The sequence below is a fragment of the Lichenostomus cassidix genome, chromosome 5 (assembly GCF_008360975.1).
Source record: "Lichenostomus cassidix isolate B80296 chromosome 5, HeHo_3.0, whole genome shotgun sequence".
Classification (NCBI taxonomy): Eukaryota; Metazoa; Chordata; class Aves; order Passeriformes; family Meliphagidae; genus Lichenostomus; species Lichenostomus cassidix.
This window is the reverse complement of record NC_139486.1, coordinates 61,338,537-61,365,077: the sequence shown is the minus strand read 5'-3', so window position 1 is coordinate 61,365,077 and position 26,541 is coordinate 61,338,537. Positions and strand designations below refer to the sequence as shown.

Genomic DNA, 26,541 nt, shown 5'->3' with positions numbered 1-26,541 from the left:
GGACATCCTCTCTAATTAAAAGCTCATTATAAATGAGCTCTGAGAATGTAATTAAAGTTTTCCAGGAGTGCATGCAGTTTTAAATCAGCTATTGATGTGTTTTTAGATCTCTGTTGTATTGATTAAGAATTTTTGGCATTGCACAAATGATACACTAAAATTTATGCATTGTATCATTCATTTACTGATGTTTTTCTTTTATGCATGTCATTATAAACTACAAGGTGTACTTTTCTTTTTTTTCCCTATGTGGAAAGGTTATGCTTCCTTTTCTATTTCCCTTTTGAGAGGGGAAAAGAGGAGGAGGCAAAACCCAATCTAATATTTGGAGAGAAAAGATCCAGGCTCTGAGTATAGAGGGAGAACAGTTGTTTAGCTCTTCAAAGGACTCAAGGACAAGTCGGAATTTTAAGATGGAAGAGTATTAAACAAGAGGAAGATTGAGGCTGGAATTGCCCAGGGTAGGAACAGCAACTCTGCATTAATTTTGAGCTGTCCATTTGTCTCCAAATCTGAAGAAAATTCTGAGGAGGGCATTAAGTGAAGTTCTAAGATAAGAAAGAAGTTTTGCATCTTCTTAGTGATTTTGTAGAGAAAGTAACCGAACCTGTTTGTCACAAATCCTTCAAGACTTGTTTGAGAATTTCTTCAGGAAGTAAATTCAGTATGTGACATGATTGCTTTAATATATGATGATTGTTTTTTGAGCAAGAATTACTTTGATCATTCAGAGGAGCACAAAAATTAAGAAAAGAATTGTCACAAGAGTAACAAAATGATTACCGAAGCTGGAAGCAATAAAAGAATATAAAGAGAAGCATGTTACAAATTTTCTGACATGAAATTATGAAAACTTATGCCATGTGTCTGGCAAAGCACCAAGGCATTTACTGTAATTTATAGCTATTGCCTGCTTTCTGATTGTTTTCCTATTTGCTTATGGTACAGTGGGAATAATAATGTTAACATAGCTTAAGGCTTTAAATATGCCATTCTTCTACTCTAAAAAGGATGCAAATGTAATTAAATAGGAACTAAAGGGACACATTTTCTCTGGCACTGAACTTGTGCACTCTCATATTTTGCTGGGCTGTCTCAAAAAATGTCCCACACCCAGAATAAGGTTCAGTGCTTCTCTGTGTAATGTGCTAGAGGTTGGGAGGGAAATGAAAATATATGGAATGCACAGTATGTGCCATATTATTATTGAAATATGGCATGGAGTGAAAGCAGCTGATCACAGAATTGCTCTGTGCATTCCCTCTGCATAGGAAACAATGGGAATGAAAGGGGAAAGCTTTATAAGCAAAAATCAGCCAGTATTCCCTCTGAGTACAAATGCAGAAGTAATTTAGAAAATGTGTTAGGCATGGTGAAATGATTAGAAATTAAATTAGGTCTGCTGGGATGGCTGAAAGAACATCAGCTGAGAAACATCACAAACTTGTGCCACTTGCAAGAATTTGCATCGTGGTCTTTGCAAAGCAGCAGAACTTCTTATGATAATGATTTAGAAAGTAGATCATTTCAATGTGGAGGAAATGAAGCTCAGACTCAGCCTTTTCCACACCAGCAGCACAGCGACAGTTCTTTCCCCTCAATGAGATTTAGGAACATTTCTTGCAGCAGCTTCCCTTTGCTATTAAGTTTGAACAATCATGTTTAATAGAGGCTTGTCATTTGCACGCCGTGAGAGAAGGGAAGAGGAATAGTTCTTGGAAAAAACAAACCCCAATTAAACACTGCATGCCCAGTAAAACTGCTGGGCAGGTGTTCCATGTCATGCTGATGTAAACTCTCCTTTCTAAGGAAAGTTCAGTTTTGAGGGAACTTTGTTGCCATCCTGACTGTTCTCTGGAAGTGGGCAGGGCGGAACAGCACCTGGTTCCTGTGCTCTCTTCAAAGATACCATGCCAGCTTGGCAGCTTCTGTTTTCCAAAAAAAAATCATATTGACTGGCAGTAATTCTACATGCCTTCTTTAATCCTTCATTAATCGAGATCTGTAGGAATGACTCCATTATTTAGCTAGGGCTGCTGCCAGGCCTGTGGGCTCCTAATTATCCAGATTGTCCTGTTTGCCCTTTAATAGCACCAGCACAGGACCTGCTGCCTTCCAGTCTAAAGAAGTTCTCTTGACATTTTGCGACCCAATGGAAAAAGAACAGCAAAGAAAATCATTATTGTGGTCTGCTAAATTCTTTCGCCTGCTTTTAAAAAATTCTTATTACACAGAACCTTCCTGCTACCTTGTTTTAAAAAGTGTAGCCTTTGTAGTCAGTTTTTAACATTCTCCAGAATTATTCTGAGAGTGAAAGTATTCCCTCAGATGAGGGTGGCTCATCATCCTGCTTTTCCCCTGTACAAACACAGAATACAAATGCCACATATTTCCTCTTTCTGCATGGACAATTTTGCTGTGTTACTCAGTAATTCCATTCTGAAATGTCTTTGTATTCTGAAATATTTTAAAATACTTTTTTTTTTTCCTAAAATGTTCTGGGTAAATTGTAAAAAAAGTTCTTCCTGCTTAAATTCAGATGTTTCTGTTTGCTTTTCTTCCATCATAAGGTATTACATGAACTTGGGAGACTTACTACAAAAATGCTTTCTATTACATTTGTGATTTTATGTTCCACATCCTTCAGAATTCAGAGCTGTCTGATTGCCCATAACTAAGGTGAAATATTCCTTTTCGGGCTAGAAGTTACCTTTAACTACACTCCAACTTTATCATTTATTGTTCCTCCCTCCCTAAGGTGCCTGGTGAGCTCCTAGATTTTATGAATGATACTGAAGCAGACTCAGTGTGTCTGAGTGATTTTTGATTCTTTCAACTCTTGGCCTCCTCAGTGCCTCTTTCCTTGATTTCCAGCCTCATTGTTAATATTGTCTTAGGATGGTTTTTCATTCCATATCCTCTGTTCATTTTTATCCTGTGGCTTTGGGACACACTGTATTAGTAACTGTAGGAGTGCTGGGAGTTTATTTCAGACTAGATCTGATGCTGCCACGTGGCTGGAATGACCATTAGCATTTCCTCAAGAGCTCTTTTTTCCGGGACAGAAGCCAATTTGTGCCTTCTGAGCTGTCCCAGCCCCGGGGTGTGGCACACCGGAGGCAGCACTGCTGGCCCTGAACTGCCCATGGAGCTGTGCCCGTGCTGACCTCTAGTGACACTGGTGCTCCCAGCAGACACTGCCAGCCTCCCAGCTGGCATTTCCCTTCCCAAATGTCACAGAGGCATGGAATATTGGGGTGGGAAAAGACCTCAGGGATCACCGAGTCCAGCCTGTGATTGATCATCCCCTTGTCAGCCAGACTGAGTGCCACGTCCAGGCTATTCCTGAGCACAGTGCTTTTGTTTGCTGTCCCTTATTCCTGAGTTTCCTGAGCAACTTGAAAATCCAAGGACAGATTATCCAGGAATAGCAGAGCTCCCTTGCAATTCCTTTTTTCCCGATGTAACCATACACAGGTGTTGTAAGCAGAAACTGTAACTTTCCTTCTCCACCACTCCCTCTAGATCGCTGAAGTTACCAGACAAGTCCAAGCTGTGGTAATCAAATGCCTCCTTTTGCTGTTTGTGAAGCACAGAAGTTTCTGTATTCTGCAGTTTTTTAATGTCCTGTGCATTCAGTAAAATCAGATTTGTTCTTCCTTTCCACCATCCCTTTTTATACTTAGCACAACACCTTCCCAGGCAATCAAGCCAGCCAGGCTGCTAGAAAATGGATTTGCCTTCCTGAAAGAAGGAAAGTTGCTTTACTGTGCATTGAGGAGCTGACAGCTGTACTGGCCTTCCAGAAGGACAGGAGTCTTGGTTTCCCAAATTTGCTGTCTGGACGTAATAGATATCCATATATAAAACCAGTGCCTAATTCCATATAATTGATTCCATGGTGCAGTATTAAACACAGCAGTGGAGGGGGAAAAAACAGAAAACAAAAACCTTTTCATCCAGACTTAATGTCCCACCTTTTAAAATGACCCAGATTAGCAAAATCCTTTAAAAAAAATTATTCCTGATTTGTTACGATCAGTTCTGGCTAGTTTTTAACTAGAAAGGCAACTGAAGAATAGATAGAAACATTGTGGTGATTATTAGAACTCTAAAAATTCTATGCACTAATTCCTTTATAAACAACTAGAAAGGAGAAGGTTTCAATGAGACAGAAGAGATGCTATCTCACCAAATGAGCACCTCAAGGGTTTTGATAATAAATTTTGATAAATTCTCCTTCCACAGGATTTCACCTTGACTAGAAGGTACCTCTGTATCTGTGACAGAATTATTGTGCAACTTGAACTGCTTGGCATGAGCAGCAGCAGTTAAGGACAAAACATTGCTGCAGCTCGAAGGCAAAATGGAGAAAGTATAAAAAGAATTGATATATAAGAAAGGAAAGACATATTTTTGTTGGGAAAGTTAATCAAAAACATTGTCATGTCAGTAGTGTAAAGAGCTGAGAAGTTCTGAGACCTTGCAAACGTGTTCTGACTCAGCAATGCAGGCTGGACTTAATGTGGCCAAGAGAATACAAACCCAATTTAAAAGCAAATTGAAAGGGCAAGATTGCCTCACATGTGGTTGGAAAAGTGTGCTATGATGCAGGTACAAAGCCAGCCATTTCACATGGGTTGAAAACTGAAGAGATTTCCTATTACACCTTCATGATGTGATATTTTGCAATCTCTGTCAGGGTCCTGAATGTGGGATTACTTGGAAACCCAAACTGACAGGCCAGACACTGTTCAGTCAGTGCCCCTGCTTTTTGAAGGATCTTGTCCAAAGCTCTGACCACTGAAATTCTCTTTCCTGCCTTGCTTTTGTGTTTTGCACAACCAACCAGTGGCTAACAGGATTCTGAACAGTTCCAGCTTTTGAGAAGTGATTTTGTGCCACATAATGTTTCCCACAGACAAATCTGTCATTAAAAAAGATGGGAATGAATGACAAAACTCAACACAGTGATGGTCCACAAAGATATCCTGTGTCTGATTTATGCTTTAGAAAGATCAGGAATATGCCATATACCATATTTTTGCTTAAACTGCATTCTCTTCCATCAGTCAGTGGAAAAATTATACTGGAATGAAAAAAGAAAAAAAAAATCAATGCAAAGAACTAGATGTGAGGTGCTGGCAAGCCAGCCCACAAAGCCCAGCTGACACAGGAGCTTGGTGCAGTAATAATCAACTAATTCTGACAACTCTCTGGAGCTGAGGATGTAAATCAACCCCACTTTTTTTGTCTCAAGTGATGGAAATTCAAAGAATGAACCTCAGCAAGTTTCTGCGCTTTAGCTTCGCTGAGTGAGGCATTTGTGTTCCCAGTAATGATAAACAGCAGTTTGGGAAAAGGCTCTGGAATGAATCATCTCTCAATAATAATGGGGACTGGGAGGCAGAGGTGACTGGAGAGCTGGTTTGATCTGCAGCCTGGCTGGGGGAGGGAGTCATCTGCTCCCACACCACCTGCAGGGTGTCCTCTCTGCCCAAAGGTGCCTCGAAAAAACTTCCATTCTTTCACTCTTGATCTTCTGAGCAAGATGCAATAGAGATTTCTTACTCTAACAGGAGTATTTGTTAGAAATCCTTAGGAAGGCTGAGTCTACCGACCCAGTTCTCAAAGAATTGTACGGTTCTGGTTTGAAGGAAGAGAAATAAAGGATTCTGTGATAATAATTTCATCATTTGTCCAGGTTTTGAGGACAGCAGAGAGCCAAAACACTAAAAAATTATTCAAATTAAAAAAAGAACTGCAAGCCTGTGTCTAGAGCTCGTAGAGAACATAAGCCTGTCTGCATGCTTATCTCTGAAGAAGTAATTTTTAATTCATAATATTTTACTGTCTGGGCTGCTCAGCTGACATGTGCTTCATCCCTTTCACTCCCATTTCCATGCTTGCTAAGAGCCACTTAGGAATAACTCTAATCAGCTGGAAAGGAGCAGCACAACTCTCCAAAGCTTTGAAATAGGCTAAAAATAAATTGCACAACAATATAAAATTGGAGTTACGTGGTAGGAAACTCAACATTTCCAGTGTATCTGGGATTGCTGGTGTGCAAATTCGGACATGCAGGTCTGACTGGAGCTTTTCCTCTTCTGATTCTTTTCTGCATTTTTTTTTCCCTCAAGAAATTGTCAGTCAAACCATAGAGGATCAAAGAAGTGCAGACTCTGAGGGATGTCTCAAGAAAGGAGTTGCTGTGATGGTTTCTTCCTTTTCCTCCCAGCGATGCATTCACATTTTGTGTTCAAAATCACAGCCCACGGAATATTTTACAGTCTGAGAGCAGATAGAGACATCAGAGATGTCTAACATTACAAATTACTGTGGAAGCACCGAAAAGTTAAAGTTAGGTAGTGAATGCTTTATGAAGTGATAGAGCCTCCTGGGGAATTTAAGCCCAATTATTGGTTTAAGAGAGAATATTCAGCTCGTGGCAGAATTTGAGCAGCCTTGTTCTGCAACATGCTACAAATCTAGAAATAATGCTTAATTGTTTCATTCCCAGTTGTTCTTGTGGAAACTACACATATGTTTTTTCCAACCCATAAAAATCAGGGTCAAGTTACTTGAATTTCAACAAATTTAGCAGATCTTAATGACTGCTAGTAGACAAAAATCCTTAGCTTTCACTTCCTGGGATTCTGGAACATCTCAAATTGCATAAAGAATATATATTTTATTATTATTTATTAATACATAATGCTAACATCTCTCTACTAATTGTTTTGTTCTGTTTTTAAAATTAGAGATACTTCTTAATATCTTTTGAACCTGTGATCAACTATAATTGATCTTTTTGCTTTCTCTAGGTATCTTAAATGACAGTAGCAACAGCTTTTACTTTGACTTAACATCCATTTTTTTCCCCTGAAATCCTGTTTTGTCAGGATTCTCTGATGCACCTGTGTAAATAACATTTATAACAGAACATGACTTCTGTTGAAATCATTCTGGGTATCTGTGAGAATTAAATAAAATTCATAATTCATTTAACTCACTTCATTTAGCATGACCTAACACGTTTAAAAGCACCTCTGGAAAAAAAAAAAAAAAAGCAAGGCAAGTCGTAGATCTTTTCATATTCCAAAAGTGTTGATAAGTCATCTTCTTCTCCTGCACTAAATGACACATTGGGGCTTTTTTTCCCTGCTGATTTTTAATGGCTCAGATAAAAGGCTTGACAACAGAGGCTGCAAACTCTTTGAAACACTCCCCAGTTAGCTGAGATCAAATTCTTATTAATGTAAGGGAGATGATAGAGCAGCTGCTTCCAGCAATGGCAATGCTGGAGGTGATCAGGAAAATGATGCCTAAATAGAGCAGCTGTGTGATAATCCACATTCTGTTCTGAGCTCATGGCACTGATTTTTGCTTCCCTCCCTTGCTAGAAAGCTCAGCTCATTCTTTATCAGATCAGTTAAAAAGGGAAGCCCTGGGATCAGAAATAGATTATTTTTGTGTTCAGGTAAAACAGACAGAGCTGAGTGAATGATCCTAATTCAGAACTCACAAAAAGGATTTAATTTTAAATGCTAATTTTAAATAATTTTTATGGAGCTTGGCTATGTTGTCTAAAGCCAAAAGTGTGTTTGTATTTGGAGCTAAGTTTGACACTTTAGCTTTGCTTTCTGAGCTGAAATGGAAGATGTCCATCAACTTCCTCAACCCTCCAATCAGTCCTCAATTCACAAATATGAGACATGGCTGTGAAAGTCAAGCTGATTTAGTGGATGATTTACAGGCAAAAAGCACTTCAATGTATTGTTTGGGATCTTTTTTTGTAGCCAAGTGTTCAATGCTAATTATACAACCATCATGGAGTCTTTATTTCATGCTTGCAGTTATGTTTTGCACACATCAAGAATTAGTTGAGTGCTGTCTAGAGAGACATTTAAAATAGTTCTATATTTTGTCTGCTCTTGTGGAAATAATAAAAGTAATTATATTGGATACCCTGTGCAACATATCAGTAGTGTAAGGAAATGAAATATGGCATATCTTTATCTCATATTTTGTCTGTCAGATAAGTTCTAAAGGTATTTTTTAATATTATATTAATATCTCTTAGTCAATACATTAAAAAGAAGGAAAATAGTTACATTCCTGACTGTAAATCTTTATAGATTATACTTTTTCTTTCATTTCTTTCATTTTCTTTCTTTTCAAAAGACTGTGAGAAGAAATCATGGCAGGATTGGTTTATTTTAAGAACCACAGGATGTTTCAAATGTTAATAGAGTTATGCTAAGTGCTTGCCCCAGAGAAGGGCAAATTAAAGATTCTTGTTTCATTTTTAGAAAACATGTTTTAAGGGTATAGTTTGTTTTCAAATGGACGCTTGAAATCTTTATCTTCCTCTTCCTCATTTGTTTTAATGCTTTGATTATAAATGAATTCCCATTTTCAGAGTGACCTGGTGAAGTATCACCTGTATTTCATCCGCAGCAGATGGGCAGATGGAAAAGGAAGATTATTATTTTCCTGCAAAATACCTTGTTTACTAGGGGCAAAGGCGGAGTCTGTAGGGAAACTGGGAGGTGGAAATGATTGTCAGAAGGATGATGCATCATTTCCCTGGGGGGTAATCCCCACTTCTTTTTGTCTTTCCTGCAGAGCTCAACAGTGAGAAATAGGTAATATTTTTAGTTAGTTTGTGTGTAAAACTCAGTGTAAATTGTTCCTAAAATAGTGACTGCTGTGTCTCAAGTGTGAGTAACCTTGAACCCAAACTTCTGTTTAATCATGCTGTGTCTGGGAAGAGAACTGTTCAATATTGCTGAACTTTTCCTCATTAAACAGGTGTGGAGTTTATTAGCATATGTCTTATTAGCTGTCTAATAAATGCCGGTGATACTGATTATTTAATTAGAAGCTTCGCCTCTAACAAGATGTCTTTAAGTATTAATTTTGATAGAAGTTTCAACGTTCAGTTCTGAAAATATGAAATACTGAAATTGAGCTGTAATGAGCTACACCATAGTTCCTGCATTTGGAGATTCAGTGAGGTTTCACCCTGTTGATAGAGTTGGAGGACTGCAGTGTATTATAAATATTCTCGTTCAAAAGTAAATCTTCAGAATTTCTTGAAGTTCTGACCTTCCTTTGTAGGATGCTGCAACTCCTCACATTTAAAAGTTAAGTGGAAATACTGAAGTTGATCAGCCAAACACTTCAGAAAGTTCTTACAAGGCTGTTTTGATCCAATTTAAGGTGTACTACTGAATCTTTTAAAAGTAAAGAATCAGTAAATAGTTTATTATCCTTCTAAAATGATGTGAGTAACAAACATGGGAGCAGGTAAAATCTACCATCAGGTCTGCTCAGAATCAAAAGATATTAAGAATTTCCCTTGAAAAACAGTATCCAATTTCTTGGGTTGCACTCTATGAAACAACATTGATGAAGTGTTTTGTGTGCCATTGAGCACATATAATTTGAGATTGTCCCAGTGTTTTCCAGTACAACTACAAACAGGGACAAATTTCAAGTTGTCATGTTATTTATGAGGGATCAGTTTGAAAAAGCATCCAATATTCCAAGGTGGTGGTGGAATAGAAGGGAATGGTTGCCAGCAGGACCACAGGTACTGCCATGCCCACAGGGAGGAGGAGCTGGCCTTTCTAACAAGATTCATGCCTGACAAGGATTTTCCCTTAATAATCCTCCTGTTTCAGATAGCTCAACCAGATTACTTGGGCACTGCAATGGCTAGGCTTAAAATACCATTTATCCCTGATTGCTGGAATCTTGTTCTGGGAAGCATTTGGGAGAGCAGCGGTTGTTTTGGGTTTTAAACTAGAACTTGCAGCTTAGCTCTGACAAAAACCTTTTACAGTGCAGGCTCTGGAGGATGCAACCTGTCACTAAGTGGCAGATTTATGGTTTGACTTTCAGCTCCCATTTCAGAGCACAGAGAAGCCATATAACCACCACCACAAGTAGTTTTGAATGTAAACAAACCAGCTTGAAGTGATTATTGCCTGAATATTACTGAATTCCCAGGCTGGCATGCCCACACCCAGCCCTGTCATCAACTCAGATTTGAGAGACACAGACTCAGTAACAAAAAATATTAGGTCAAAAAAAGGTTATGAGCATCTTGAAAAGTAGTCTGAACTGCAGGTGCAGTTAAATTGCCATAATCCCTGTCATTCTGATTTAATTTTTTTAACCCATTCTAACTCTATGCCTTTAGATTAAATTAAAATTGCCCAAGTAGTCTCTTATAGTCAAGCTTTAAGGTAAAGGTTGCAAATACATCACTTGAAGAAGCATGAAAATAAGAAACACCTTTCCCCCCCTAAAACATGTAAGAGTGGCTTGAATGTTTTCCCAAACACATATGAAGAGTTATGATTTAACATTGTTGCTACTTGTAAATGTAAGAGACCCATGATTTCCTGGAAACTTTGGTTTTTCTTTTTTTCTGGAGCTGAACTGCATTTGTCTTGAAACGTGGCTGATACTAAGCATTAGGACACTCAAAAATTGCATCATTGCTGATAAAAGAGATTTTTAAAGCTGTAATTATAAATGTATACTGGTTTAAAAGTAGTTTGGGATTTGTTTTTTTTCAAGAAAGTCTTCAGCTTGCAAAGATACATTTTGGATGTTTTTTCTGAAACCTACACTATATTGCATTGTGTGAATGTGTACTCCTGTGAAATGTGTACATGCCATATATATTTTAGGCATTCATTTTTGATGTCCTAAATCAGGTTTTACCTGGTTTTGCAATGCTCATATTGTTTATATGATCACTTTTATGTGAATATAAAAACACCAGTGCTTTTCATTGATTTTTCTCTTCCTTCTTGTTTTTTCCCCTAATTTTCTTGCTGAGCTATTCTAAAGTAAAAAAAAAAAAGACACTCTGTAGACCATCTTACAAATGTATATAATACATGACATAGTGCTCATGTTTTTCAGCATCTCATAAGCAAGAACATATTCTGAGTTGTTATCATCTGCATTTGATGAGCTATTTCATGGTTTGATGACAATATTTAAGTCAGGCTTTCTTGAAGTTAATATATTGTATTACACCAATCAATTAGTTCCATTAGTATCCTAAGATCTGCAGCATCTGGTTAGGAGCTCAATAAATCAGACTGGTCTGGTATCTTTATCTGGGATATCAATATTCAAAAGCCTTCCTACATTCTGAACGTGCTGATTGCACCTTTTTCCTTACAGAAAATCAATTACCCTTCCCTACAGTAGCAGAATTTTAAAAAGATACAATCCAAACTTGAATTGCACTCTCTGATTCGACTCCTGGATGCTCTGTGTGTGTGCAACTCTTCTGTGCCCCTTGTTTAAATTCAGGGTAAGGTCACCAGTGTGCATCTGACACTGTGCAAAACTTTTCCTTGCATTTCCTAACAGATAATATCATCAAGGGCCAGAGGGCTTTTCAGGAGTTCCTCTTGGCTATCAGACTGGACTCAAGTTTGCTGAAGAGCCATCCCTCGTGAGGCTTTTTCTTTGACTTGGTTCCACAATTCAGGCTCACTGAGGTTTGGGATTAGCATCCTTCTATCCCAGCCTGCCTTCTGAGTGCTGCCAGAGCCAGTGCTCATCTCTGCTCCTGTCGGCCACCACCCAAAAATGACCTTTTTCCAAATTAATATGTGTTGATAGCAAGAGCAGATAGGACCTTTCCTGCCCAGGAAACGCTGGGGAACAGTAAATGCCTCAGAGTTCTGCTGTTTGGTGATGCACACAGACACAGTTCTGCCAAAAACCCTCCGGATGGAGTGGTTGGAGCACGGAAGGAGTGACAGATGTGCCAAGGGATGTCAGATGTCCTTGAATGAAAACACCCTGGCTAAGGACTCACCCATCCTGCTTCTCACACGGCGTGATGAAGTGGAGATGCCCCTCGCAGTTGATGTGTGAAGTGTTCTCTGAGCAGTCCCTGTGTGCAGGAGGTGGTCACTAGATGGCATCTTTGGGTACCGAATTTAGGGGGAAATCATCTCTCATGTTTCATTTGTACTCAGCCACATTGCAGTTCACTCTTGTTTCTGCCTGGATATAAAAACTTAAGAAAGGTCATGCCAAGGAGATAGGGAGAAAGGAAGCATTTTTCTGTAATTTTTGTGCGTTCTGAGCAATGTGGTTTATCTTGAATTCTAATAATGTGTAAGCATTTTGGAATACTTTTCTAGGTAAGATCTATGGCAATTTTTAGATTATGTATTAATGCAGATCTAGGAATCTGTCATTTGGGTATTTTTATACACCCCTTAGAGATGATAGTCAATCACTAGGACATGTTCCAGATAAAATCACATCCTCAAAGCACTTAAAACTGAAAACAACCAGTCAGCAGTTATCAGCCACAATTTCCAGCTTAATACCAAAACAGTTTCTGCAGCAAAGGGGAATATGTCCAGCACTCTAATCCTTACAAATTAAAATACCTTTTAATGTTTTTTTATAGAAATAAGTAAAAGCTGCTATCCAAATTCTCTTTATGTGAAGGTAATGTTAATCTCTTCCCTAACAGCAGCTGATGGTGAGGGTAACTCAGTAGGTGGCAGTCCTCTTAAGCCAAAGAAACAGTGTGAGTACCAGGGAGTGGGATTTGAATGCAATAAAGTGTTTATTAAGCAGTTCCATGTCATCCAAAATCAGTGTGCCTTCCGTCTTTTATTTACAATCCTCCCAGCTATTTACACTTTCTTCTTCCTATCTTGAGCTGTTCCCTAAAATTGTGATAATAACCCTCTAAATGTATTTGGGGAAAGTTCTTCTTGCAGACTTCTTCTCCAAAATGCTTGTCTGTGTGCCTGGAGTTTATTTTCTTGCTTGTCACACAGCAAGAGGGATCTGTCACTCACACATTACACAGTGTTTTCATCTGAATTTCTGATAGGATAATCCTAAGAACAGGAATCAGAGTTCTCTCTCACTCAATGAACGGCCTGTGCTGTTAAAAATCTCTTGCACTCTTCCCAAAGAAGTTGACACCTTTGGGAATGGTGTCAGCTGCCTGTTTCACCCTGTGGCAAAGGTTGTCTGCCGTGGATTAGTATCCCTGGTGCTGTAGGATCCATCAAATAAATTGTTTTCTGGTTGTCAGCAGCATGAGGGACATCTCTTTGGTTCAGTCCTCTTGGTTGCCATGGCAGAGCACAGATGCTGGTTTTTTATCTTACCTGCATGATAGACTTGTTACCCCAGCGGTGTGCAAACTATTTGAAAAGTAATAGCTTTTCAAAAAATACATCCATTTAAACTAAAATAAGCCAGAGCTGGTGTAGAACAGTGTGAGTTCTAAACCTGTTAAATATAATTCCTGTTGCCTTCATCCCCCTGTGTGTTTGCTTTGCTCCCAGCCCCTTCCAGGGAGTTACAATCATTCCCCCTCTGCGTGACAGGAGTGCACTCAGAGATACTTTAAAAGAAAGCCAAGGGAGTTGCTCATTATCCTGAAACACAGAAAATGTGGGTTTTAGAGCCACAAACCTCTGACAACCTGCTGAAGCTGCTCTAACAGTGTTGGTGGACTCCTGGGAAGCTCAGGGACCAGCAGGTGGAAAGGAGATCTTTATAACATTCAAGAATTAATGACAGTGGCTGTGGCTTGGCCTTCTGCCATGTGTTTGGCCAGATGTAAAATGTGGGGAGAAAATGTGGCAAAAATACAAATATTGCCTGGGAGGTCACTGAAGATGAGACCAAAGGACGTGTGAGAGGAATGAATAAATGTTGGATAAATGTTTTATACCATGAGGGTGTCAAAGTGAAAATTCACAGGAACTTTGCTGCTGCAGTTGTTTCCAGCAGCTTCTGTGGGTGAAGGTGTGAGTGGATTACTTTTGTGGGTTTTATCCAGCTGTAGATTGTATTTGTGGGATAATTCATGGAAGAGAGAATCAGAGAAAACTGTTGTGTCCTAGGAAGGACTCAGAGGAAATGCACAATATTTTAATTTTTTTTTCAATAATTTAAGTTCTGATTTTTTAAACTCCCTAAGTAGAATCTACTTTTTTCCTATGTTTTTCAGCTACAGGTAGGCACCATCTGGTTTCTCATGGAAAAATACTGCAACTGTGGTGACAACTCCAAAATTATTTTGGAAAAAATAAATTATTTCGAAATTATTTAGGAAATAGGGAAGAAAAAATATACAAGTTATGGGAATATTTAATTGAGTTCCTTAAACTTGTGAAAGATACTCTCAAAAAAAAGCATACCATAGAAAAAGCCCTCTTCAGGGTGGGTCCCTTGTGCCTCTTAATCCATCATAAAGGAGCAGAGGCTGTTTGTGTGTGGCAGAGATGCTGTTTGTATTGTAGTGCTCTAAAATAAATAGTTACATGTTATTTTTTAGAGTCTTGTCCACTAGTAATAAATAAGGTTTTTAAGCATAGTAGGATTCCATCACTTTGCATAATGTACTGGAAATACAGTCAGTGGAGTAGAAATAATTAAATGAAAAGAGAGTGGTTGATGGTCCTTTAATCTTTTTATGTGCAACATAAATGCCAAAGTAAAGTACACAACCCTAATAGCTACTTAATGGCCATGCAGGATGTTTGCAGCAGGCAAATAACTCTGGAAATTAAGAACTGCTGCAGAAAACCTTCAAAAAAGTGTGGAAGAAAGCGACACAAAGTTTTACTGGGTGAAACTATAAACCAGATTGGAATGTGGTGTCACCTTATCACTGCTGGGTGATCTCATCTTCCTTAATTGCTGCTGCTTTTTCCAAGTGGTTCTGCTGCTTCGAGATGCTGAAAATGCCAAAAGTTGGGCTAGTTTTCTACAATGTCTTTAGTACAGAGTGCCTCCCTTACAGAGGAGGGCAGCTTGAAATGTTGGTTTGAGCAGTGGAGCAAAAATTCCAGTGAGCAAAATTTCAATGGAAGTTTAGTTTGAAAGTCTGTTTATTATCTGTGATAACAGAGAGAAAGAAAATAGATCCATAAGTATAGTTTTTAAAATCGAACCAAAGTGAAACACGATTGACTTTGGCCTAGGAAGTGTCCTCTGGGATTTTTCATCAATCATAAATATATATTTAAATTATACTCAATTTATAAAGTTGAAGATAAAGTATAAGATTTTTTTTTCTCCTGTCTCTATTTTGTACTTTCCACAAAGCTGAAGAGGTCTTTTCATTCTCTAACTTCTAATCTCCTGACTTTTGGGTAAAGAAGTCCATTTCATTAGATCTCTAATTATGTACTCAGCAGACTCCTCATTTCTCTGTTTTGGTTTTTTGGGGTTTTTTTTTTGGCTAATGACCACTCTGCTTCGCTTCATCTCAAAGCAAAATGTATGAGGGCTTTTGTTCCTTCAGGAATAAAGCAGATGGCATTCAGCACAACATCTGGGGAAGAAAAAAACCTTCATTTGAAGTGCTTTTAGTAAAGTAAACACTGCTAAAATGAAATGATGGATTGCTGGCTTTGCCTAGAATATCCCTGGATGGAAGGCAGGTTGTTTGAGTTCCTACCTATTTTGAGTGTTTGGTATGTAGAGACAGGATTAGAAATTGATAACGTGCAAGCAGCCTTTCAGTTTATGGCATTTTGTGGAGAAAAAGCTTCCAAAAATCAGTGTTATTCCTACTTTGGTTCTGGGAGGAGCACTTGGATTCCCAGTCCTGAAAACACCTCAGTGGAGCTGGGCTGCTGTCAACACACAACAATTCAGTTGATTTTTGGGATTACAGCCAACAAAACAAAACCAAATGCACCTAAAGCTGGCAGAACTGCAGTGAACTCTAAATCCCACACTGTGAGTAGCAAATCTGCCTCATTCCTGTTACCCATTTCTAGATGAGGCTTCTTCTTTTAAACAATATCATCTTAAAATTTCGACATCATAATGTTCCTGAGGTGACAAGTTGTCAGCTTGAGGTTGTGTGATGGGGAAGGAGATTATCTAAAAGCAGTTATTTGTCCATTTTCTCCTGAAATGATTGTGATGTATGGCAATAACTTGAGGTGCCCCAGCAGTGCTTGGAGAATAATTGGACAGTGATGCATGAAAGAGTGATTGTTTAACCAGTTGGATCATTCTGAGTGTCAAAAGAACTCTTCAAGCTGTGCAAATCATTGTCACTGGGAGGTGATTATGTCTTGTGCTGTCTGTGTGCAGGATTAGGGTAAATAATGAAATGGGATTTTTTAATGATGTATTTGGAGGATTAGATTTGCACGGACTCGTTGTGGATTAAGTTTGGATATGCTGAGATGCAATTTCTATGTGAGAAGGAGATAAAGGAGAGGGAGCAGGGGGAGAAGGTGGGAGTGTGATTATCAAGCACAGAGAGATGGCTAATCCAGGTGGGCTTAATACACTCAATTACATTTTTAGAAAGGAATAAATGTACTAAGTAGAGATCTCAATTAAGTGCATCCCATGTTTGAGACACCACTGCAAAACAAGAATTCACAAATTCAAAATCTCTCCCACTTCTCTCTATTTGCCTTTTTCCACTTAAATTTGAGAAGTCACGAAGTCCACAGTAATAAAAGCTTCTAGTAGGTCAAGGCTACATTTTCACATTTGCAGGTTTGAGAGTGGTTTTGGGAGGTTTTGTATGTCAGTTGGGAGGTTCAGGCTTTTGACATCATTTCCCTTTAAGAAATACCCTGACTATTTGATTTCTTCAGTTATAACATTTTACAAATCTCATAACTAAAAATCTCATAAGTACAAAGATGCACCATAATTCATTTTTTCTTATTAGTTTATAGGCATTAAAGAGGATACATAATGGAGTTTCAGGAATATATCAGTCTTAGGAGAATTCATTTCCATATCACTGCTTGCTTCCAAGAATTAGTAATTTAGGCTGGCAGAAAACATCTGGAAATTACAACAATTTAATTTGCCACTCCTGCTTTTGTAACCTTTGGACACCTTGGAAACATATTTTGACATTTCTGTAACAATCAGAAAACGTACATTTTTATCATTACATTTCTAAGCTTAAAGCTCAGGTTCTTCTCCAGCTGCACACCTCTAAAGCAGGTTTATTCCCTTCCTTTGGTGCTTGCTGTGCTCTCTGGGTTGCTGTTTGCACTCCCTGTGCCTCACTTACCTCGTTCTGGAAATTGCAAAGCTTTTCTGAGGAGAAACACCCTGAGGACTTAAAGAGCTGTAGTGACTTCATGAATGTTGACCCACAGCAATAAGCTTTTCTTTTTCACTGTGATCGTATCAGGGGTAATTTCCCCTTATATTTTGGCAATTTCACCCTAATTGCATTATTTGAATTATAATATTTTTCATTTTTGTAATTCTTGTATATTCCTACAGTCGCAGGTTCAGATATTATTCCAAATTTGTGTATAATCTTTATAATCATAACACTTTTTTATATTCTTCACGGGATTTTGGGAAAAACTAGTCAAGTGACTCTTCAATTTAACCAGTGCACAATTAAAAGCCATCTAATTTTCTAGTGATCCATTCATGAGGGTTTCAAAGTGTGTTATAAATAAAACTTCTTCAGTTTCTGTCACAGAAGAAGTCTAAAATCTTAACTTCGAAAACAATTTTACTGTCACGTTTAAAATAAATTCTTAATCTAGATTCAACTAAGTGGTGGAAAATGAAACTTGAAAGGGTCTGGCTTGAGGTGTAGATAAAAGATTGTCAGATTTGAGAAGGAAGACCTACTTTCTGCACCTTTTTTTGAAGACTTCAGCAGATGAAGAAAAGGCATTAAGTGAAATTGTAAGAACTAACAAACTAAAAGCTAACATAAAGGATAATAGGTCTATTTCAAGCTGATTTTTAGTATGATCTGTTAGTATTCTTAATGTATACTTCTGCCCCCTCCCCGTTTCCCCCTCCCCCTCATTCTGGTTTTTACATCCTATGAACCTGAATCTAATTAATTAAACTTTATTCCCAGTGGTGGCTTGGTGTCAGCAAGGAGAACCCCAAGCAGGTGAAAAACCCCAGCTCTGTCTCCTGAGTGCTTCCTGCAGTAGCTGTTCCCAGTATAGATGGAGAGTGCTCAGCTGTGGTCTAGAAATATCACATGAATGATCTGAGAAGCCTTTTCCTGCACAAGTGTGTTTCCTCCTCCTCAGTTCCTCCTGTTTGGGGGCTAATTGCAATGTTTATTGGCAGAAATTGCATTAATTTCAAGCGGGTTTGGCACAGGGTCTGCACATTGCTGGTGTCCCCACAGGTAGCACAGACAACCTCCAGGCTGAGCTCCAGCCTTTGGAGCAGCACTGCTCATTCAGCCACCTCACTTTCATGTGCAGTGACAGCCACTTGGGGACACATTTTCTGCAAAACGGGATGCAGACAAGCAGAACTTGATGGAATTGTCATCAGAATTTGAAAGCTGTGTTTTGTTTCAGTTATATCTTATCAGCTCTCTCTTTGAGAGTGAGGGGAAGGGAAAAACAACGGGGGAGTAACACTAAGTTCAAATAGTCTGAAATAACTCTCAAAACATTTGTTCAGAAGCAGCAGCCCAGCCCCTGTTCCTCAACATTTGAAATTTTCCTGCAGGGCATGAGGTAGGAACAGGTTGAGTCCAAAGCAGTGGGGATGGGGCTGGGGAGGGCCTTGAGCACCTGGAGCAGCTGAGGGAGCTGGGGGAATTCAGGCTGGGGAAAAGGAGGCTCAGGGGGACCTTCTCAATCTCCACAGCTCCCTGGCAGGAGGGGACAGCCAGGTGGGATTGGGCTCTGCTCCCAGGGAACAGGGACAGGAAGAGGGAAAATGGCCTCAAGTTGTGCCAGGGGAGGTTCAGATGGGATGTTAGGGAGAATTTCTTCATGGAAGGGGTTGCCAGTTGGTATTGGAACCCAAAATGTTTAAAAGCCATGCAGATGTGGACATGGGTTAGTGCTGGATGTGACAGTGCTGGGGAAACATTTGGATTGTATGATCTCAGAGGGCTTTTCCAACCCTAATGATTCCATGATCCTATGGCTTGCTGATGAGTAGAGCCCCAGCTCTGCCTGAGCAATGTGCTGTGCTTGCAGATGGATGTTCAGTATTGTATTGATCAGAAATTGTATTTACATCAATTGTTTTAAGGCTCATCAGCCCTTTAATGCAGATCAAAGCATTCACTCTCTTATTGCTCATCAAAATGACTCAAGTGGAGTCTCTTTGTCCAGTAATGAGGAGAGAAGTTTTCAGGTCCCGTGGATCTTTATTGCAAAACAAATGTGTGGCATTAACTCCATTTGCTTGTTGCAACTGATATGGTCTGACTTCACTGTGTGCTCGTTACGTGAGAAGTATTTTTATTGCATTTTCTTTTTCATTTTTTCTCTCTTATAGGCAGCAAAAGAGTGGGTTTATAAAAAAAAAAAATAAAGCAGTATTGTTTTTAGAACACTGCAACAAAATATAGAAGTGATAGCTGGGCTGAATCATATTCTGTTCCTCTAATGACATGCGTAATTGCTCCAGGTTTCCAGGCGTCCTTCAGCCGCACTTATTTAGATTAGTGACTGATGCATTTCCATGGAAACCTGCAGCAGGGGAAAAAAAACAGCCTCTTGGTACAGCGTGGAACTGAAGGGATGTGGGCTTTGAGCCTCAGCCTGGAACTTGTGTAAAATAAAGCTTCTCCGTTGTGGTCAGCTTGGTTTGGGGTTTTTGTTGTTGCTGCTCCCTGCAGAGGAAGAGGAGTTGCCAGCAGCGTTTTGTGTAACAATTCAGAGCACTTGTCAAATCCTACAGTCCTTGAAAAGCTTCAACTTTCTGAGTGTAGTTAAAGGAGAACATTTTGAAATGAAATGTCTTGGGGTGTTTTACTTGGTGAGGATGCAGAAGCACACAAAACTCAAGCAGGTGAGAAACTGGATCTTCAAGATCCAAGAAGGGAGTTCATTTTGGAGGTATTGTGGAGAGCTTTAATGAGGGATCACTGAGTTTTGAAGTGGTAGTGGCAGGAATGGCAAGGTTTTGTAGTTTGTATATATATAAAGTACTGACCTCCATCCCTAAAATGCCTGAAAAATATAAGTACTTTTAAAAACTTTGCTCAGTACAATCACTTTTCTCAATATCTGGTACAATCTTAATATGCATTGCCTAACATATAATATCTCCTTAATCATCTGCTTTTTAGTACTTTCTCAAGGAAACTCGATTCTCAGCATTCTCAGCAATTTGTTCTGATTTCCAGGAGTGTTTACACACTTTTGCAACATGGATTTTCAAATGCTTTCTTTTAAAGTAATTGTCCTTATGAGTCTATACCATGCTGTAAGGGCAGGTGCCATCCATACTTTATAAAAAGTAGAAATATTCTCAGATTTGGCTCCTCTTCTACTGCAATCATCCTAATTATTTGGAATACCAGTGTAGGAGGTAGGAGCAAGCTCTCAAACCAATGGTGATAGTTACTCCTATTTGAAAATGAATTCTCCTGTGGCCTGCCTCTGAATCTTGTGTTACTTGGCAGTCATCAATGCAAAGCATCTCTAACCATATCTATATATGATTTTGGGGTTTATATATATATTTTATTTTATTATGGTATCTATATGTAGCCATATCTGCATATTCTGATACAGCACCACAAGTTCAGTCAATAAAGTCTGGTACTCCTATTAAAAGCTATGTCGTGTTTCTAAGTAATTTTTCTTTTGTATTTTTGACTTTAAATGTTGTATTTTAGACACACTCAACAGTGTGTTCTTTCTCTTAAGCAGGGAACTGTCCACGTCCACATCCACAGCTCCTTGTTCTCCTCTCCTCTTCCCCTCCCAGGTGCTGGCTAAACCTGGGTCCCACACTGCTTAGCACCATCCTGCTCTGAGCTATTTGTTAGCTCTGACCGGAGTTAGAGCATTAAATCAGAAGTTATTCTCAGGCCCTTATGGTAGAAGTTGCAAAGTACTCCTCTGTTTGTTGGCTTTTGCTCATGTTTTATCCACAGTGAAACTCAAATTTTGAAGCTCACATGCACAATCAAGGCAGAGGGAAAAAGAGGGAGTGCTGTGGTGAAAAAGATGGTGAGGTTCTATGAACTTCCCACGTATCTCCCATGCTCAGCAGCTTCTTATGTATTCAAAATTTTATCTATTATTGAAGGCAGAGAATTTGACAGATCATTGATCCTGAGTACAGCTGGGGAAGATTTAGACTTGAATGGAGCTTCTTGTAAGGGAGGAAATTGAGGGGAAACATTTGTATCACCATTGATGATAAAAGTCCATAATAACTCTTGTTGAAACTTGCTGTACATGAAAATTAATGACTTTTGAAATTGAATAGAAGAATGGCTTTCCAGCGCCTGTTTTTCCTTACTCAGCCCAAAATAATTCCCCATCTGTTCTTTCCAGCTCGGAGTGCACAGTGACCTTCTCCAAAGCAGTTGGTTGTCTTTGTGGGGCTGTAAACATGTCTCAGGTAGAAGAATCCCTGGTGTGCTGAGCAGACCCCAGCTCCTGCCACACAAACAAGCACAGAGCTCCTGCACAAACCTCGAAAGGAATCTCCCTAAATGTAAGGCAAAGTCACTGAGTCAAGGCAAAGTCCTTAAGCCAGGTTTCCCCTGGCAGCTGCCCTTTGCTACAGGCCATCATTTTTGGTTATGCTGCTGCCATCAGTGAGAACACTGCTATTTGCAGGAAATAGTTGAAATATTTGCTGGAAAAACTAACAATGGGAAATAAGGTGTCACGATTGAAAACATTTGTACCACGAGGTAGTTCTGAAGAACTGGAATATCACACCACCTGAGCTTTGTAAGTGAACAAACCATCCAGACCTTCAGGATAAATAATATTTGCAACAGATGATATTGCCAGCAGGCAGCTCATCAGGACTTCTTCATTCTCCCTGAATCTGAAAAACAAGATGCCTTAATTTATGTGTGCAGGAGCACTTTGGGATCGACACGGAGAGCTGGTTTTTATGAGGCAGATGTACAAATTGTCAGGCCACAATTAAAGGTTAAGCAAAGTGCACTGAAGTTGCTTTATTGTGGCCTGGCTCTGTAAAAAATGGGTATTTCTGCAGTGATCAAACTAGGTGCAAACCAATGCCATGTTCAGCTGCTGGAGACTCTGAGGTCAACATCCAGCTTTTTACAAGCTCCTCACTCTTCTAATATTTATTTCACTCTGTAAAGCAAAGAGGGAAAAAAAAAAATCCTTCCTCTCCCAATTAATTTCCCTTGATGACATCAGCCAGAGCTGTGTCTGTGCCTGTCCCAGGCACTGAGTGGTTTAATCCTGTGTATCAGCTGAGAGCATGGATGCAAAGCTGCCTCAGATGGTTGGAAATGAGGGGCAGAGGGGATGGACACCCTCAGAAACCCGACAGGAGAACTCAGGGAAAGATCAAGAGACCATTACCGCATTTTGAAAATATTCTGCAAATGAGGGAAGAGCTGCGGAGCTCCAGAATTGTACACATAGCTGGTAAAGTTGTTAGGAGAGTAAGAAGCAATTGTTTCCACAACTGCTTGCTGGTTGGTTTTTTTTCAGGTGTAAGTGAGCTTTTTGTTAAATTAAAGGGAAAAGTGATGATATGAGGAACACTGTTCTTCCATAACTGCCTCTCCAGCAGCTCTAAGTTGCATATTTCAGTTATTAAGGTTCCTCTTGCAGACAAACTTGCTGATTCACTCCATTGATCAGCCATTTCAGCATCCTTTGTGGGTAAACTAATTCACTGTATTCCAGCTAATCTTCCTCTAAGGATGCAGGAGAGAATCAACATTCAGTCTTTCTTTCTTTTTTTGAAAATAAGATTTAGTAGGGAAAGAAAAAAAAAAAAGTGAAAGGCGGGAGGACATCCAAGGATTTGCTATTCCAGTCAAGTTGTCCTTGAGACATTTTTATGCTTATTCTCAAATCTGAAAAACTTCAAAAACCACATCAGATTTGCTATTTCTCAGCTTTAACTAAAAGAAAAATTGGTTGAGAGCGTCATGGTGAGAACTGAGAACTGAATATTGGGACTAAAAAAAACCAAAACAACATCCACAAATTGAAACAGAAGAAAGTGAACCATGAATTAAAGGTTTTCATTAGCTTACCATTTATATGCTTTCATCATAGGTTTCTTTTCTCTTATCCTCACAGTTTATCCCTTCAACTGAGGCATCAATGTTTTTACCTCAGATTTGCAAAGATATGAAAAAGATAATTGTAGTTTCTTCTGAACTCTTGGGTGGTACATACCTGCAGATTTCACTGTCAGGAGTTTTAATAAACTTTTATCAGAACCAATGATCAATCACTGATTAATGATAATAGAAAAATATCAATAGAGAAAAAATCCATTTGTATTTATTCATCCCATTTTTGGTACATTTTTTAGAATCTGTAATCCTACTCTGCGTGATCTGGAGAAGGATTCCTGACCTTCATCTTTCTTATGGCTCAAATGAAATGCTCAAAGAAAGAAATTAGACATATCATGTTAAACAATTGGATCAGAGGCCTGAAAAAAACTTCTCAATTTTTACCATTTTAATGTAGCATATTTAACAGAAAATCCAGTTTTGATGAATCTCCACTTTCTAAGGGGGAAAGGGAATAAGTAAAATAACTTATTGAGACTTCACACTTTGTGGTACAAAGAACATTTTGTCTTTTAATGTGATTATTTTCTGGAGCATCATTTGGTATGGCAGATTTTTTGGATATACTTGGGATAGAAAAATGCATGCTCTTCTTAGTGATGTTTTCAATGCCATGAACAACTTTTCCACTTTTTCTTACGGCCAAATTTGTATCAATTTAGGGAAAAACTCATAGAAGAGGTGCCCTTGTCTCGTGCAAACCAGCACAAGTATCCTTGAATTGTGAACTTCTGCTGACACTGTACTATTAGACTGCTTTCCTCAGGTCTGAATGCCTCCTGCTCTCACCCTCAACAGAAATGGCAGGAAAAGGGTTTTTCCCCCAGGAAGGGAAGGTGCAGAGGGAAAGCTTGAACCTCTGCCACTATTTTGGGAGTTGGACCTGAGCTGCTCTGGCAAAGAACATCTGTAACTGCTGCCCTGGTGGAACATCTGTCAGGGCTGTCCCTGGGAAGGAGGGAAGGAAGAAGGAGAAGCTGCCTGGTTTGATGCTAAAACCCAGCTTTACCCACCAGGGGTACCTGGAGGGAGCCTGCTGCTCTCAGTTGCCTCCCCAGTGTCCCACCACAAATTCTGCTGTTCCACCCCCATTTCCTTTGTCACGCCGTGGACACGCTGGTGACTCTGAACCTTTCCTAGAGTGCTGGCAGGGCTCTGCCAAACATCCCCGCTGGCAGCGCATTCCCGCGCAGTTTCCTTGGAAACACAGCGCCGAAATGCCCTGCAAGGAGCAGCAGGGAGGAGAAAAGGAATCAAGACAGTTGCTTTGAGGATTTTTTTCCCCCCTAGTTCTTCACTCTTCCAAAGCAATATCAAAGATGTGAGCAGCCTGCTCCAAGCGGGAATGTCAGGTGAGAGCTGGGCTGGCTGCTGGAACAGACCCACAGTCATTGTGCAGGCAGAAATAGGGCAAGAGTGGCCTTAGCATGTGGATTGGAGTCCAAATTTTATTCCCTGCTTTTCATGGCAGTGATTTTTCAGCTTTTGATAATGTCTGCAAGCTCTGTTGGAGTCCTGTGGTCACTTACGAGACTGAGACACTGAAGCTGCAGGAGTCCTACCTTTATTTGGAGGAAAGCCCTCACCTCTCCTAAGGTGGAAAAAGGAGGAAATGTTTTCCACCTCCACTTTCTCAGTGCTCACCTCGCTTTGAACCCTATAAATTACATTCTGGAAGGGCAGGGTTTGGGCCTGTTGCTCACTGAGATGTCTGCAACAATAAATGATTCTAATAAAGAAACAGCTGGGGCTTTATTGTTTGCATGGCCACTATTGCCCAGGGCACACAGCTTATTTCTGCTGCAACTTCAGTAGCTTCAGTGGAAAATGGACCAGGAAAAAAAATGGTTGTGTTCTTATGGCATTTGCTCTGGTAAAATATGGGCTTCTCGAGAAATCTAGAAATTTCAAGTGATATCCCACTGTTTCTCTTTTCTGTCAATGTAAAGGAAATGGCACCATTTTTGCAAACCTTGTGTTTTGTTCTACCTCTTAGAAAAACTTTTTGAACTGATCCAACTGGGTGCAATGACTTCCCTTCTGTGGTGACAGATGTTCCTTTCAATAGGAAGGCAGTATTATTAAAATAGTTTATATGAATAATGTTTTTCTAGACCTCCTTGTCCATATCTTCTTGCTGGTCTTTCTAATCTGTCTCCGACCAAATTTAAAAAGAAATCCTCAAAAGATTCTGTGGGTGAAAACTTCTTAAATGATGATAGGGTTGTCAGTCTTAGATGGTCCTAACTTGCTGCAAAGCATTTTGATAAAGAGTGCAGGTCTTAAGACAACCTGGGGCATAAAAATTGTTTCAAATCCCAGGAAACCTGGAGCTAACCCCATGCTGCTCATATACCTAGAATAGTGTTCCCATGCTATATTTGGCTTCAATTCAGAAAAGCATTTGTTAGGCATTTGCCTGTGGGTTCTTTGTGTTCTTTTGTCAAGTCAGAGAATGGAATCCTTTTCCATTTTCAGTCCCCAGTTCATTCTGGTGGCACATTCCTGGTCCTCCCCCCGTGCTTTTGAATGCCTCTACTCGTGCTGTGTAATAGGGCAGCCTGGAATCTGAGGCAGAGGTGAGGGAAAGAGGGTAATTAGAGAACTTAACCCAGCAGCCTGGGAACTGCCACTTAGCCCAGAGTTTGGGCACTTGCAAGGCTCCTGTTTTCCCAAATAATCCCCCTGAATCTGCCTGCACACAAAGGACTGGGGGGAAGCAGATCTGGGGAGCAGATCCAAGCTGCAGCTAAGAGTGCTGGCTCTGCAATCCTGAGGAGCTGAACAAAGCTCTCTGTCTTGCTGTGCCTCCCCGTCCCTCCCACCCACTTTGTATTCCTTCTAGCACCGAAATATCATGCTACAAAAAACAGATTCTGCAGGGGGAACATCTGGCTCCTTAAGGCTCGAGCAGTTGCTTTAAGATTTCAAAATATTCTTCATCATAATTTATTTATTTTAATCGTTTCTGAGGGACTTCTGAAAACAGGCCAGGGGGATACTCTTAAGTGGAATCCAGGTTTATGATTTTCTGTGTTTCTTCTGTCTATGTCTGTTGGTATTAACCTGATTTTTAGAATGGTATGGGAAAACAATGTTGCTCGATGGGGAACAGACTGCAATTTGTGCAGTAGGAGCAGGAATTTTGGGTAAAGGAAAGGCCTCTTAGACAGAAAATACAGGCTGTAGATGAGTGACAAAGGGACAGAATAAACTATCAAGTAGATATCATATTGTAATAGGGATTTTGTCCCTCTCTGACCATTCTGTAGGATGGAAGCTGGCTGGTCTCCACAGAATGTATATAAATGTAAATATTTCTGGGCTTTTTAGCACTGCTTTTCTTGGACCTTGCCAATTGGTGCCCAGCTTTGAAGAAATAACTTGCTCACTTTTTATCCAGCTGCAACCTGCATGTCCATTTTCATCTGGAATTTCTCTGTATTATGGATATATTTGCATTAATGCCTCCAGCT

General features: G+C 39.6%; 1 protein-coding gene across 3 annotated transcripts in view; it reads left to right on the top strand.

Moving 5' to 3' along the window:
• Positions 1 to 26,541, top strand: part of SHANK2 (SH3 and multiple ankyrin repeat domains 2) — a 278,447-nt gene that overhangs the window by 118,706 nt on the left and 133,200 nt on the right. The window lies entirely within an intron of this gene.